Source organism: Bos javanicus, chromosome 20, assembly GCF_032452875.1.
Source record: "Bos javanicus breed banteng chromosome 20, ARS-OSU_banteng_1.0, whole genome shotgun sequence".
NCBI classification, from domain to species: Eukaryota; Metazoa; Chordata; class Mammalia; order Artiodactyla; family Bovidae; genus Bos; species Bos javanicus.
In genome coordinates this window covers 70,391,844-70,406,333 of record NC_083887.1, presented here as the reverse complement: position 1 = coordinate 70,406,333, position 14,490 = coordinate 70,391,844, and the positions used below count along the sequence as shown (strand labels likewise).

The 14,490-nt window shown below is 56.2% G+C and overlaps 2 long non-coding RNA genes across 6 annotated transcripts; one reads left to right on the top strand and one right to left on the bottom strand.

Moving 5' to 3' along the window:
* Window positions 1-667: 667 nt before the first annotated feature.
* LOC133233784 (uncharacterized) lies at window positions 668-5,182 on the bottom strand. 5 transcript variants are annotated; one of them, XR_009731853.1, is made up of 6 exons: window positions 4,798-5,182; window positions 3,932-4,006; window positions 3,234-3,446; window positions 1,873-2,312; window positions 1,493-1,564; window positions 668-1,321 (listed from the first exon to the last, which is right to left on the bottom strand). It is a non-coding gene; the product is annotated as an uncharacterized LOC133233784 (long non-coding RNA). The 5 variants fall into 5 exon arrangements; XR_009731852.1 differs by lacking the exon at window positions 4,798-5,182 and adding an exon at window positions 4,632-4,779; XR_009731851.1 differs by lacking the exon at window positions 4,798-5,182 and adding an exon at window positions 4,632-4,779 and having other exon boundaries at window positions 3,234-3,431.
* A 566-nt stretch (window positions 5,183-5,748) lies between these two features.
* Window positions 5,749-11,373, top strand: LOC133233783 (uncharacterized). The gene is made up of 4 exons (XR_009731848.1): window positions 5,749-7,005; window positions 9,104-9,292; window positions 10,286-10,468; window positions 10,626-11,373. It is a non-coding gene; the product is annotated as an uncharacterized LOC133233783 (long non-coding RNA).
* Window positions 11,374-14,490: the final 3,117 nt, after the last annotated feature.

The window sequence follows — 14,490 nt, the reverse complement described above, 5'->3', positions numbered from 1 at the left end:
GTTTGTCTTACTTAGAATTTTTTACATCAAGGACCCACTTAGACAAGAAACAAAATGTATCGATCACACACATACAAATATACACAAAATGTACCTGTGTGTGTAGAAACATATATGTGCAGATACATACGTGAGCACGCTATCACACGTATGTGAAAGCACTTATTGACACACTAAACGTCATTTATGGCTTCAGAATCTATTTCACTGTTTGTATCTCATCAGTCTACTTTGGAGAAAAATAAGAAACGATAGGTGGGCTTGTGATTAAGACAGAGACTCATCACTCCTTTGGCCAAGAAGTTAAAGTTCTCCTTCAGGAAAAAGTCCTGCTCCAAAGGGAAATAAGAAATAGGAATCAGAAGAGGAAGTGAAGGTGAGAGAAACCCACATCCATTCACTGCTTCAACCCATCCACACCAAACCCCGTGGGCGAGGGGAAAGAAGGGAGCGCATTGTCTGTTAAGGGTTAAGTATTTCACACAGTCTGCAAAATGAGACTGAAGAAAACAGGGACCGGGCCATTAGAGGGACTGAGAGTGTGTAGCTTAAGTGGGAGAATTCTTGAAACCTGAAAACGAAGATTAGCATTTTCAGATTGTTAAAACTGCCGTCATGCTGAGAGGATAAAGGAGTCCCTGTGTGTAACAAAGGACAACACGCCTGATAATATTCATCCTGAGCACGTCGATTATTATAATGAACAAGGCAAGTCTTTGGGTCCATGGTCCCCGTTTCCTCCTGGTTCTCAGCCAGGCATAGCTCACAGATGAATAGACACCATTTTCTCTGAAAGCTCCTGGACTGTGGCTTGAACCTCAGTCTTTACAGGGGTGGATTTAGAGTTTTCTGTTTGCTCAGAAGCTGGTTGCTCCACGCACTGTGCGTCCCAGGCCTTGGCGCTCAGCTGTGCTGTCCACTGGCCTGATGCTCTGCATGGGGGGTTGATGAGTCTGAGCAGGGTCACCTCGTAGCGGCCGCTGCAGCCTCGGTTCCAGGCTCCGAGCGGCTGTCCGAGAGCCTCCAGGCAAGAGGTGGCGGTGTGTAGATGGCCAGTCACTCTCTCAGCACGTCTGGGGTCTGCCCACCTCTGCTGGCTGAGGTGCGTGCGTCCATTTTCTCTCCAAGAGTGGTGAGAGCCTGGATCGTCCCTCCCTCCCGCCGTCATCAGCTGTGCTCGCTAAACTGCAGACGGACAAGCTGAGACCCGTGGACGATTCTGCGGGTGTGGCTAACATCCACACGTGGTGGGTATGAGTGGGCACAGTGAAGGTCGTGGGCAGTGGTCATAAATGGTGATTGGTGGTGGCATTGGCAATAGCTGCAAGCGAAGGTCAAAGGCCATAGTCAAGGGCAATTATTGTGGGTGACTGTCGGTGGGGGTCATGCATGATGGTGACAGTGTTCATGGCAGAGGTCACCAGGATGCTTTCAGGGAAAATGCACTCTTTGGGGAAACAATACAGTTGTCTGGATCGCAGGCTGTTCTTACCTGGAGGTGTGTTCTGGTAGGAAGTTCAAGGAAGTGCAAAATCTGTCACCCTCGTGGCGGGAGTAACAGCGGCTAGCAGTAAAGACAGGCAGAGAACACTAACAGAGAATGCAGGATATGCGACCCGCCTCTGCCCTTCCACCACGGCAGGGTGGCTCCACGAAGAGACACACATTTCTTACGGCCAACGAGAAGCGGTGAAAATAAAGTCTGGGTCCCTGAATGTAAATTCGTCTTAAGGTGTGAATCCTGAGCTCATGGAATCTGGTGATTCCTTTGAGGCTCACAGAGGCTGTTTCCACCCACGTACCCTCCTGTAAAGACCTTAAAACTGGCCCCCGACCCTCAGACACAGCGTCATGACCTTCAGGTACACTCACATTTTAATAGTTTGAAGTATGCTGGTGACAGATTGAATCCAAGGACAAAATAGAAGAGCATTTTCTGTGGTTTCTGAAGTGCATTTGATCTGTATTTTCCCCTCCGAATTCCAGGCCCTGTAATGTTTCAACCTAAAATGGGGACTTCCTGAGTTACGTTGTGCAAACCTTTTCTTTGCTTCCTGAGGTTCGTCCTTCCATAGTTTTCCAGGACAGCAAAACAGATGAGTAGGTTCTGCTGAAACTTTCCCAAAAAATTCACCTTTGTGTCGAGGTAACAGTGGAGAATGCCCATCTCCAGCCTGTGCTTCGGGAAAGACATAGCACATGGAGTCGTCGACGGCCCCGGATCAGAGAGACTCCCGTCCCGCACCCCACACGTGACGCGCTGATGTATGGGGCCTGTGGCTAATTTCACAGCTGGTGTGTTTGCTGCTGACCTGAAACCAAAGTGGAGGAATAAACAAAAGTGGGCAAAGAAATTCCAAGGGGTTCTGACAAAATGAAGTGCATGAATCTTGAGATGAAACCCGCTGGACTGGAAACTAGACATATTCTGTAAGATTGCGAGCCAAAAAAGTTAAATCTGGAAGAGCAGAGATAAAATTAAACAGATCAATAGCAGAATAGGCATTTCTTTAAAGTGACATTTCTAAGTTACACTTGAATTTCTCCAGTGATCATTTAATTTTTTAAGATGATGCTGAGGTGGGTTTAAGCTCCAGGGTTGATGCCAGCAGAGGAGGGTATTTTTCCATCTGTTTATTTCACACAAGTGCATCTTGACCTGCATTTCGTGATTGCGAAGAGGAGTCAACTTCTAGTTCTGGCTATCCATTTTTCCCCCTTTTTCTAGAGTGGAAAGGAGAGCAGACTCAGTCTAATGGCTGATGACTGGGGGTGAGACTACGGGGCCTTCCCAGGGACGGAACGCCCACCCCCAGTCCCCTGCCTCTTGTTTGTAAAACAAGCTCTAGCCTTCAAGTCCTTCCCTAAATGCCAATGAGCCAATTTAACCAGAAAAGTGACACACTGCATCAGGAAACGTAAATAATCAAGCAAGACAAGATAGTAATAGTTTGGCCTTAAAGCCAAGTCCAGGACTGTATCTCCTCCTCATGGGCTATAGGTCACTTCCTGAGCCCTGGCCTGGAGCTGTTCTGCAGATACCGAAGCCCCCAGCAGGTAAAACTGGGTCACCGCATGCGGCCCGTCGGTGGTAGACCCCAGCCTGGTGGGAACCAGAAGGTTTGTGATCGCGATTCCTGAAACATCACCCTGTTACCTCGCCTTCAGCCAATCAGGACAGTATGTAAGCTGACACGTACCCTGGACCACCCCCCACGAGGACCCCCTCGCACCCTTTGAACACCCTTCCCTGAGGCTGGGGCTCAGGTCTTCTGGCTCTCCTTGCTTGGCCCCAAGTTGGGTGTCTCCCGTTTGACAGCGCTCTCCTGCACCTCTGCCTGCTGTCAGTGTAGACTTTTTGCTTCTCTGGGGCGAGTGGACTCAGATTGGGTTCACAAACGGGTTCAGTGTCCGTGGCGGCAGGGGACCGGCTGGATGACAGGGGCCTGTCGTTTGTGCCCTCCTCATTTGGTGTCCTGGGTGGGGCACCCTCTGGCCTCTATCACCCCCAGGATCTAAGCCCCCCCACGCCCCTCAGCGTGCAGGGATGCTGTCCCCTCACCCCACCCCAGCCCATCCCACTCAGCTTCCCCAGGCCCCATCCTGCCAAGACCACGCCCCCGGGAGTTTCTGCCCCGGACGCAGGGTCCTGCTAGGGGTGGGAGATCCACTGGAGGCGCTAGCTGTGTCCCGAGCGTGCGGAGGCCGCGGGCTGGCCCCCTGGTCCCTGCCCACCCTGAGCGGTCCTGGGGACCCAGCCAGACTCCTTCTGGGTGTGGCTTCCGTCAGAGCCCACGCGTGAACAGGTCTGGCCCGGGAACCCAGGGGTGCATCACCCGGACGCCCCTCCCGTGGGGCAGGCTCGTCAGAGGCCGGGGTGGGGTGCAGGGTGGAGGGTGAGGAATCGCAGACCACCCTCCCCCAGCCTTACCAGGTGTCTGGATGGAAACGCCACGCGGACGGGGCGGCCTCTTCACAGAGGAGGAAGGAGACCCCACGGTTACGACTGGGAGAGAAAACACAGAAGTGAGGGAGAGAAATGAAAACTCACCCCAAAGAGAAGAGTCTGGGGAGGGGAGCCGGGACAGGGCGAGAGAGGTGCGTGGCCCCAGGAGGCTGCCTGGCAGGGCGTGGCCGTGGGGGGCGCCCTCGGGGACCCCCACACGGCGAGGGTCCCAGCAGAAGAGGGGGAGTCGGGATAGGGACAGAGAGGTGTGGGGCCCCAGGAGGTCGTCCAGCAGAGGAGGAGGTGCCGGGCAGGATGGCTCCTCGGTGCAGGAGGCACAGGGTCTGCCTAGGGCTCCGCTGGAGGCTGTAAGGGGTCCTGGCCCCGGGCGCAGTCTGGACACTGTGGCTGGAGGTTTCTGCCTGCAGCTGCGGCACCTCAGATCCTGCGAGGCTTCAGCTCCTGAGGTCACACAGTCCACCCGGGGGCCCGGACCAGACCAGGGCTGCCCCGGCTCTGAGAGCAGTGGGAAAGCGAGCCGGGCCCGGCGCTGCCCAGGGGGAGGTGGACCCTGCACCCTTCCCCCAGGCCCCAGAAGGTGGGGAGCGGCCCACACGGAAGGGGGGCTCACACTCTGGCCAAAATCGGTGACAGAGGCAGGCGCGGAGCAGGGCGGGCAGGAAACCTGTGCGAGTCCACTCAGAGGAGGTGAGGGAAGGCACGGGCGTGTCTCTCGAGGCAGTGAAGGGAACCGACGCTGGCAAGCGGGCTGAGTCCATGTAAACCAACAATGGCGCCCCCCTCAGGGACGACGAGCACATCGCAGAGTCCCGCGGGAGCCCTGGGCTCACCTCAGGACCCGCACGGGCCGTGAGTGACCACCATGAGCAGCGCAGGTCAGGTAACGGGGCCCCTTCTCGGGGACGCACTGGCCAGCTCAGCAGGCCGGCGCTGAAGGTGGCCGTGCTGGGCGGGGCGGGCGGGGGCACTGGGGTGGGGGCGCAGGGCCTTCCCTGGTGGCTGAACTTTGGGGCCGAGTCCCCAGGAGAACAACAGCCCTAGGGAGGCTGTGGGCGGTCGGTACGGAGATAAAAGCACAGGGTGGGCAGCGAGAACCGGTGTGGATTCAGACCGGGATGAACCAACGGGAGGGCCTGATGGGGAGGACTGGACGGGGCCATGGGCACTGGTGTGGGGGCAGGGCGCGGAGCGTCACGGGTCGGGGGAGGCGCCCGCAGGCCCAGGAGACGAGACGCCGTGTGGCCCAGCCGAGCTGCCGCGTCCGACTCTTCACGCCCCCGTGGACGGCAGCGCACCAGGCTTCCTCGTCCCTTGCCATCCGGAGCTTGCCCAAGATCCTGCTGAGGCCTGGGGGCAAACTCAGCTGTAGTGTGAATATACAGATAATCGTGTATGAGCACGCCACAGAGGTCTGCCCCTTAACAGGACGGAAGGGCACAGCTGCCTTGTGATTGAAGACCCAGGTCCTGTGGGCTCCAGAACTTATCCATCCATCCGAGACCCTGCAACGCTGCAGCGGCGAGCAGCAACTGCACACCGCCCCCCCCCCCCCCCCCGCTGTCTCCCCTCCCTTGGATGGAGCGGGAGCTGCTCAGAGGAGGTCGTGGGGTTCCCCCTGTCCCCCCACCATCTCCCCTCCCCTGGACAGAGCCGGGGGCTGCTCAGAGGAGGTCGTGAGGTTCCCCCTGTCCCCCCACCATCTCCCCTCCCCTGGACGGAGCAGGGGCTGCTCAGAGGAGGCCGTGGGGCTCCCCCATCACCCCTGTTCCCTCCGTCTCCTCTCCCCTGGACAGAGCAGAGGGCTGCTCAAAGGAAGCCGTGGGGCTCCCCCCATCACCCCCGTTCCCCCCCACCCCATCTCCCTCCGTCTCCCCTCCCCTGGACAGAGCGGGGGTTGCTCAGAGGAGGCTGTGGGACCTGGCGGGGGAGTGGGGAGCAGGGACACTGTGACAGGTGCGGAAGTGGGGCGTCTAAAATTGGACGCGGGGCAGTGTTGGAGTCTGTCCAGCAGCCTCCATCCATCCAGCAGCAGCTTCCAGCGCCAACAGCCCTCGGGGGCCGCGCTCTGGGATGTCTCAGGGCAGGACCGGGGGACTCAGGCCCTAGCCCGCCCGCCCGCTTCTGGCAGCTGTTCCTGGCCGACTGTGAGGAAGGTCAAGTGCCTGCCTGGCCCAGCTGTCAGTGAGGATGAGAGGGTCTGGTGTGAACTCATTCCCGGGCTTGGACAGGAGGCTGCCCACGGACTCTGCACAACCGTGAGCGTCCGGGGCTCTATCCTGCCTCCCAGGTCCTGCTCAGATGCCACTAGTGGGGGCACGAACGGGACCCACACGGGCAGCGTGGACCCTGCGGTGTTCCGCCTGCACCTCTCCTGGCGTCTCCTGGATGGGAGGTCACTGCACACGCTTCACAAGTCCACCACACGCCTCCCTCCCCTCCAGCCCTGTCCCCGTAACCATCTGCCCCTGTGGGTGGAGCGGCTTTTGGGAAGAAGGACAAAGAGGGAATCTGCTCTGCAGGAATGACTTTGGACCTTTAAGATCCTAGTGAAAACATCACACAAAAGTGCTCCTCACAGACGTCAGAGGGACAGGATACGGGCCGAACACCGTGGATTCCGTTGCCTTTAAAAGGATGTTTTCTCACCTTGAAAGCTCTTCGACTCTTAGCCGTGAGTGCATGGACTTCAGGAGGCCCCTGAAGAAGCTCCATCAAGGCTGAGAGCTATGAGAACTGCAGACGCGCCTGTCCTGGGTTCCCGAGAGCTGACCACCCGCGGTCACCAGGAAGCACACGACGGCTGCATGCTGTCTCAGGGACGATCCCCGCGAACCCATGCCTACTTCACTGTTTATGCAGCCAATTATCTTCCTCTGCAGCCAGCAGAGTGCTTGCCAAGTCTTCCTGCTTTCCTCTGGGGCTGGGGGTTGAGGGAGACAGCGGACTGGAGACCGTCCGGGCTACATCTGCTCCAGGCACTCTGGTCCCTTCAGACCTCCGGCCTTGCCTCTGCTGGGCAGCTCACAGCTCAGTGCCCGGTGGGTCAGCCTCTGTGTGTCCTGGGACACCTCCCCACGCCCTGACCGCCTGCCAAGCATCAGGGACAATGAAGACCCAAGGCTTAAGGGACTCAGGGGCAGCTTCCCTTACAGCTTCCCAACAATGGGAGCTTGTTACCATTTGGGCAGAAGATGTGGTATTGTTTGCTTGTTTTGTTTTTGGCTTTCAGGTTCAGTTTAGTTCAGTTCAGTTGCTCAGTTGTGTCCGCCTCTTTGCGACCCCATGGGCTGCAGCACACCAGGCCCCCCTGTCCATCACCAACACCCAGAGCTTGATCAAACTCATGTCCATCGAATTGGTGATGCCATCCAACCACCTCATCCTCTGTTGTCTCCTTCTCCTCCTGCCTTCAACCTTTGCCAGCATCAGGGTCTTTTCAAATGAGTCAGCTCTTCACATCAGGTGGCCAAAGTATTAGAGCTTCAGCTTCAACATCAGTCCTTCCAATGAGTATTCAGAACTGATCTCCTTGAGGATAGACTGGTTGGATCTCCTTGTAGTCCAAGGGACTCTCCAGAGCCTTCTCCAACACTGCAGTCAAAAGCATCAATTCTTTGGTGCTCAGCTTTCTTTATGGTCCAGTGCTCATATTCCTACATGACTACGGAAAAACCATACCTTTGACTAGATGGACCTTTGTAGGCAAAGTAATGTCTCTGCTTTTTAGTGTGCTGTCTAAGTTGGTCATAGCTTTTCTTTCAAGGAGCAGGCGTCTTTTAGATTCATGGCTGCAGTCACCATCTGCAGTGATTTTGGAGCCCAAGAAAATAAGTCTGTCACTGTTTCCATTCTTTCCCCATCTATTTGCCACGAAGTGATGGGATCAGATGTCATGATCCTAATTTTCTGAATGTTGAGCTTTAAGCCAACTTTTTCACTCTCCTCTTTCACTTTCATCAAGAGGCCTTTTAGTTCCTCTTCACTTTCTGCCATAAGGGTGGTGTCACCTGCATATCTGAGGTTATTGATATTTTTCCCGCCAGTCTTGATTCCAGCTTGTGCTTCTTCCAGGCCAGCGTTTCTCATGATGTACTCTGCATGTAAGTTAAATAAGCAGGTTGACAATATACAGCCTTGACGGACTCCTTTCCCAATTTGGAACCAGTCTGTTGTTCCATGTCCGGTTCTAATGTTGCTTCTTGACCTACATTCAGATTTCTTAGGAGGCAGGTAAGGTGGTCTGGTATTCCCATCTCTTGAAGAACTTTCCACACTTCATTGTGATCTACACAGTCAAAGGCTTTGGAGTAATCAATAAAGCAGAAGTAGATTTTTTTCTGGAATTTTCTTGCTTTTTCTATGATCCCACATATGTTGGCAATTTGATCTCTGTTTCCTCTACCTTTTCTACATCCAGCTTGAACATCTAGAAGTTCATGGTTCACATACTGTTGAAGCCTCGCTTGGAGAATTTTGAGCATTACTTTACTAGCGTGTGAGATGAGTGCAATTGTGCGGTAGTTTGAGCATTCTTTGGCATTGCCCTTCTTTGGGATTGGAATGAAAACTGACCTTTTCCAGTCCTGTGGCCACTGCTGAGTTTTCCAAACTTGCTGGTTCATTGAATGCAGCACTTTCACAGCATCATCTTTTAGGATTTGAAATAGCTTAACTGGAATTCCATCACCTCCACTAGCTTTGTTTGTAGTAAAGCTTCCTAAGGACCGCTTGACTACACATTCCAGGATGTTTTGCTCTAGGTGAGGTGAGAAAGTAGAGAAAATCACTGGACCATTCAGGTATGACCTAAATCAGTCCCTTGCGATTATACAGTGGAAGTGACAAATAGATTCAAGGGATTAGATCTAATAGACCGAGTGCCTGAAAAACATGAATGGAGGTTTGTGACATTGTACAGGAGGCAGTGATCAAGACCATCCCCAAGAGAAAGAAAGGCAAAAAGGCATAGTGGTTGTTTGAGGAGACCTTACAAACAGCTGAGAAAAGAAGAGAAGCTTTCCAGGGGGACGATCGTTCCCAGACAAACGTCCATGGGGCTGACAGAACACAGGAGGCATTCTCTAGGAACCCCAGGCTGTCCTGTGCCATCATTAAGAGGTGCCTGGTTCTCTCCAGGCTGTTCTCAGGGCACCCACTGTGTCCGTGTTAGTGGCGTGTGCCACAGACGATTCCCAGGACGCGGTGGTCCTGAGGGCAGAGCTGAGGGAGCCCTCACCCGCGTCTTCACAAAGGAGAGAAGAGGCGCCGCGTGTGCACTTGCCCCAAAGGAGCGGCGCTGTCTCGAGCTGTGACCTGGCTGGGCAGGTAACTGGGGGCCTGTATTTTGGGGGCAGATGTTAAGGTAAATTTCCCCAAATGAAGCTATTATGAAACTATCTACCAGAATTTCTGGTATGCAAAGTCACCCTTGAGTTTACCTCCCCTCCTGAGGAAACGAGTTTTGCTTAGATCCAAGTTTGTTGTTGTTGAGTCACTGACATGCCCGACTCCTTGTGACCCCACGAACTGCAGCACGCCAGGCCTCCCTGTCCATCACCAACTCCTGGAGTTCACTCAGACTCATGTCCATCAAGTCAGTGATGCCATCCAACCATCTCGTCCTCTGTCGTCCCCTTCTCCCGCCTTCAGTCTTTCCCAGCATCAGGATCTTTTCCAATAAGTCAACTCTTCACATCAGGTGGCCAAAGTACTGGAGCTTCAGCTTCCACAATGGTCCTTCCAATGAATATTCAGGGTTGATTTCCCCTAGTACTGACTGATTTGATCCGAGGTACTGACTCCAGCTCCCAGGGACAGATCGGAGCTGTCTGTACCTCAAGGAAACGCATCAGCACACACACGTGCACACTTGACCACGAAGCATGCACGCACTGCAGGAGAGACAAGGGCAGAAACGGGGAGAAAACCCAAAGCCCACGAGCCAAGAGGGCCGCCTCGGTCACTGAGCGGCAGGGCTTGGAGGGCGGGGCCTCTGCCTCTTTGGGGTGACGGTGCTGGGCGAGGGGCGCAGGGGCACGCCTCACAGACCCATCCCTGTGCCTCCCCTTTGCCCCAACCCCCAAGGTCCTCCTGCTCTCCCGACTGCAGTTGCCACCGATTCTGATTGTTCCAGAGTTAACGCTTTGTCTCTGCACTCAAAAAAGTTCGTGGTGTTTATCATTTTACTGAGTCTAAAATAAGGCAAACACATCCTAGAAAATTTTCAAAATAGAGGAAGTTCAACAAAGACAGCTGTACTGAATTACAGCCTCCCCGCCCCACGGTCGGCGCAGTTAACGTGAGTTGTCTATATTGCAGGCTTTTCTGTTCATGGATGCATCGATTCCATTGTAAGCCAGCATCGGCGGCTCTCTGGTGGGGCAAATGGTGCCCTCCTCCACGAGGATCACCCCAGGTCTGCTGCCGCCAGAGCCCCTGTCCCCACAGCAGGCCACGGCTGGCCCGCGCCTCTGCAGGAGACACTGGAACGGCCACAGACAGGTCTGGCTCAGTCTCTGGGGTGGGGGGGGTGTTGCTGCTCCTTCCCTGGGTCCTCCGAGCGCCTCTGGGGGGTATGAGGTTAGGCGACTGCGTGCCTCCTACCGTCTCGTTGCAGCTTCTCCTTTGCCCTTAGATGTGAAGTATCTTTTTTTGGCAGGTTCCAAGATTCTCCTGTCGACGGCTGTGGGGCAGCGAGTTGTGATTTTGCTCTTCCCGCAGGAGAAGATGAGGACACGTTCTTCTACTCCACCATCTTGCAAGTAGCAAAATGCATGGTTAATGCATCAGTTCCTTTGTAAGCCAGTCTCATAATTAGGTCCCTCTAGGTATTTAAACGTTTTTGCTGCTGTTTATAATACACCTGTGACCTTCCCTGAGGTTAATCTTTGCCCACATCATCAGCGTGCCACGTCATGTTGTTACGTCTTGGTGAAGCTGTGTGGACAAGCCATCGAGGGTGCCAGTTGCTCGTGTGGGCATGCGTGTGTGCTCAGTCACTTCAGTCATGTCCAACTCTTTGAGACTCGATGGACCGTAGCCCACCAGGCTCCTCTGTCCATGGAATTCCATAGGCAAGAATACTGGAGTGGGTTGCCATTTCCTCTCCCAGGGGATCTTCCTGACACAGGAATCAAACTGCATCTCCTTCGGCTCCTGCATTGCAGGTGCACTCTTGAGCGCTGAGCCACTGGGGAGGCCCCCACTCTAGGTTACCACGAGATGACGGGCATCACTCTGTGCCCCGCAGTGGACCCCCGTTGCTGACCTGTTGTGTGTCCAGTATCTGCGTTAGCCCCACCCTGAACTTCCCCTCCCCTCCTCCCCCCTCCCTCCTCCTCCTCTGCTGACCACTGGCTTGCTTCCCTCCTCCCCCCTCCCTCCTCCTCCTCTGCTGATCACTGGCTTGCTTCCCTCCTCCCCCCTCCCGCCTCCTCCTTTGCTGACCACTGGCTTGCTTCCCTCCTCCCCCCTCCCTCCTCCTCCTCTGCTGACCACTGGCTTGCTTCCCTCCTCCCCACTCCTGCCTCCTCCTTTGCTGACCACTGGCTTGCTTCCCTCCTCCTCCCTCCCTCCTCCTCCTTTGCTGACCACTGGCTTGCTCCTCCCTCCCTCCTCCTCCTTTGGTGACCACTGAACTTCCCCTCCCCTCGTCCTCCCTCCCTCCTCCTCCTCTGCTGACCACTGGCTTGCTTCCCTCCTCCCCCCTCCCTCCTCCTCCTCTGCTGATCACTGGCTTGCTTCCCTCCTCCCCCCTCCCGCCTCCTCCTTTGCTGACCACTGGCTTGCTTCCCTCCTCCCCCCTCCCTCCTCCTCCTCTGCTGATCACTGGCTTGCTTCCCTCCTCCCCCCTCCCGCCTCCTCCTTTGCTGACCACTGGCTTGCTTCCCTCCTCCCCCCTCCCTCCTCCTCCTCTGCTGACCACTGGCTTGCTTCCCTCCTCCCCACTCCTGCCTCCTCCTTTGCTGACCACTGGCTTGCTTCCCTCCTCCCCCCTCCCTCCTCCTCCTTTGCTGACCACTGAACTTCCCCTCCCCTCCTCCCCCCTCCCTCCTCCTCCTTTGCTGACCACTGGCTTGCTTCCCTCCTCCCCCCTCCCTCCTCCTCCTTTGCTGACCACTGGCTTGCTTCCCTCCTCCTCCCTCCCTCCTCCTCTGGTGACCACTGGCTTGCTTCCCTCCTCCTCCCTCCCTCCTCCTCCTCTGCTGACCACTGGCTTGCTTCCCTCCTCCCCCCTCCCGCCTCCTCCTTTGGTGACCACTGAATTTCCCCCCCCCTCCCCCCTCCCGCCTCCTCCTCTGGTGACCACTGGCTGGCTTCCCTCCTCCCCCCTCCCGCCTCCTCCTCCTTTGGTGACCACTGGCTTGCTTCCCTCCTCCCCCCTCCCGCCTCCTCCTCTGCTGACCCCTGGCTCGCTTCTGATGTCTGTGAGTCCGTTTTTGTTCTGCATTTATCCACATCCCAGCATAGAGGGGCTTCCCTGATGACTCAGTTGGTGAAGAATCCACCTGCAATGCAGGAGACCCAGGTTCGATTCCTGGGTCAGGAGGATCCACTGGAGAAGGGATAGGCTACCCACTCCAGGATTCTTGGACTTTCCTTGTGGCTCAGCTGGTAAAGAGCCCACCTGCAATTTGGGAGACCTGGGTTCGATCCCTAGGTTGGGAAGATCACCCAGAGAAGGGAAAGGCTACCCACTCTAGTATTCTGGCCTGGCAGTCCATGGGGTCGCAAAGAGTCGAATACAACTGAGCGACTTTAAGAAGAAGAAAGCATAGGGGTTCTCAAGAGACTTTTCTTAGATGAGCGACAGGCGCCAAATCTAATTCCAACTAAGACTGTCTCTCATCCACGTGACCCACCAACTTCCACTCCTCCTCAGCAGCGATGCTAAGACCGTGATCTCTGCAGATGATAACCATACTTTTAAAATTCCTGTTTCCCTGCTTTAAGGGTAAAACCTTATCTGGGATTTCAGCTGGTGCTCCCACAGCCTGCTGCATTGCGGGGTCTCTACTCTGAGCCTCAGAGGATGCACTTCAGCTTTATCGTTTGGAACGTAGCCCCAACGCCCTTCTGGACGCACCTCAGTCCCGTCCTCTCTTGTTTTAAAGTAAAATCACCAGCTTGCCTTCAGGTCTCGCTGGCGTCAGAGCTGGACTTTCGGCTCGATCGCTGCGAGCATCGTCCCCGCCGGTCGGCTTCCTTGTGTCCTAATGGGGCCGAGCTTGCGGCCCGTGAGGTCCAGCGGGCTGCCCTGGTGGGTGATGGCCCAGGTGCCCCTCTGTGCCCGCCTTTGTCCTGCAGTGCGGACAAGCCCACTGCCCCGTTAGCGATCTCCTTGGAAGAATTAGACTCTTTATCCAGGGTTCTTTTAAGTGCTAGTTTGTGTGGAGCAGATGGACATTCATGCCGCGCTCCTTTCTGCACTTTGCCCTGATCTCCTGTCATCCAAAGGAGCTGGCTTTATCAGCATCTGTGACCTGAACTGCCGTCCGAGGGGAGCTGGACTGCTTATTAAGGATGGGATAAGTAACCCCTTCACACAGATGGCAGAGCTGATCCAGAAAATGCGCGGGTGAAGCCAGTCCTGCCTGACCCCCGCGCCCGCAGCGGGGACGCCCTCGGGGCTGGGATAACTTCCTGACCAGGATCCCTCCCCAGCGCCGGGCACGGCTCCCTCCTGCCTTTGAGAATCTCCCCTCTGGGCTGCAGCGGGGTTGTGCCCAGCACCACCACCTTTGTCCCCAGGAACCCGGAAGGTTGGTGGAAGGGAGTGGGGCCCCGCCTGGGCTCCTGGGTTTTTCTGCCATGCAGCCAGGCTATTTGGAGTTTGCTTATTGCTGGCCTTTCAGGGTTACTTGGTGAGACCTTAGGGATCCGTGCAAAAGCAGCCAGTGCTCCACAGAGAAGGGGGCGGTCCTGGGAAGGAGGTCGACAGGCAGAGAGCAGAGAGGATGCGGGGCTGGAGGTGGAGGCAGGAAGAGGCAGATGGAGGGAGGCCGCTGGAGGCAGGGGACCGGGCGGTGCCGGACCCCACCATCTCCGGCTCTGCCAGGCTCACCTTCTGCCCCCGCCCCTGGCTTCTAGTTCCGAGGCAGCTGGAGACTTGGGCTCTGTCTGTAACACAAAGGCTGACCAGGCTTTGGGTGAGCTGCTGGCCATGGGGATTGGGGCCCGGATCCCGGCTGGGTGTGCCCAGCATCCGCCTGGGGTCAGAACAGGTGGCTGCATGGGCCCCCTGGCCCTGGGGCCGCTCTCACTGCGGGTGTCTTCCTCAGACACCCTCCCCTGGGCCCTGCAGGTGCTCAAAGCTGCCCTCCCCACCCAGCTCACAGCCCCTGTGGACCCAAAGCCCCCTGCCCACCCGCCTCCAGCGATCTGTCCTTTTTTGGAAGGATAGCGGGCCAGTTCCCCGTTGGCTGTCACACTTAGAGCCCCGGGCTTCTGCAGGCTCCTTATCGCAAAGCCTTCAGCACCTTCAGGGACCTCCTGGAAGCCCTCAGGCTCACCTGACCCCCTCA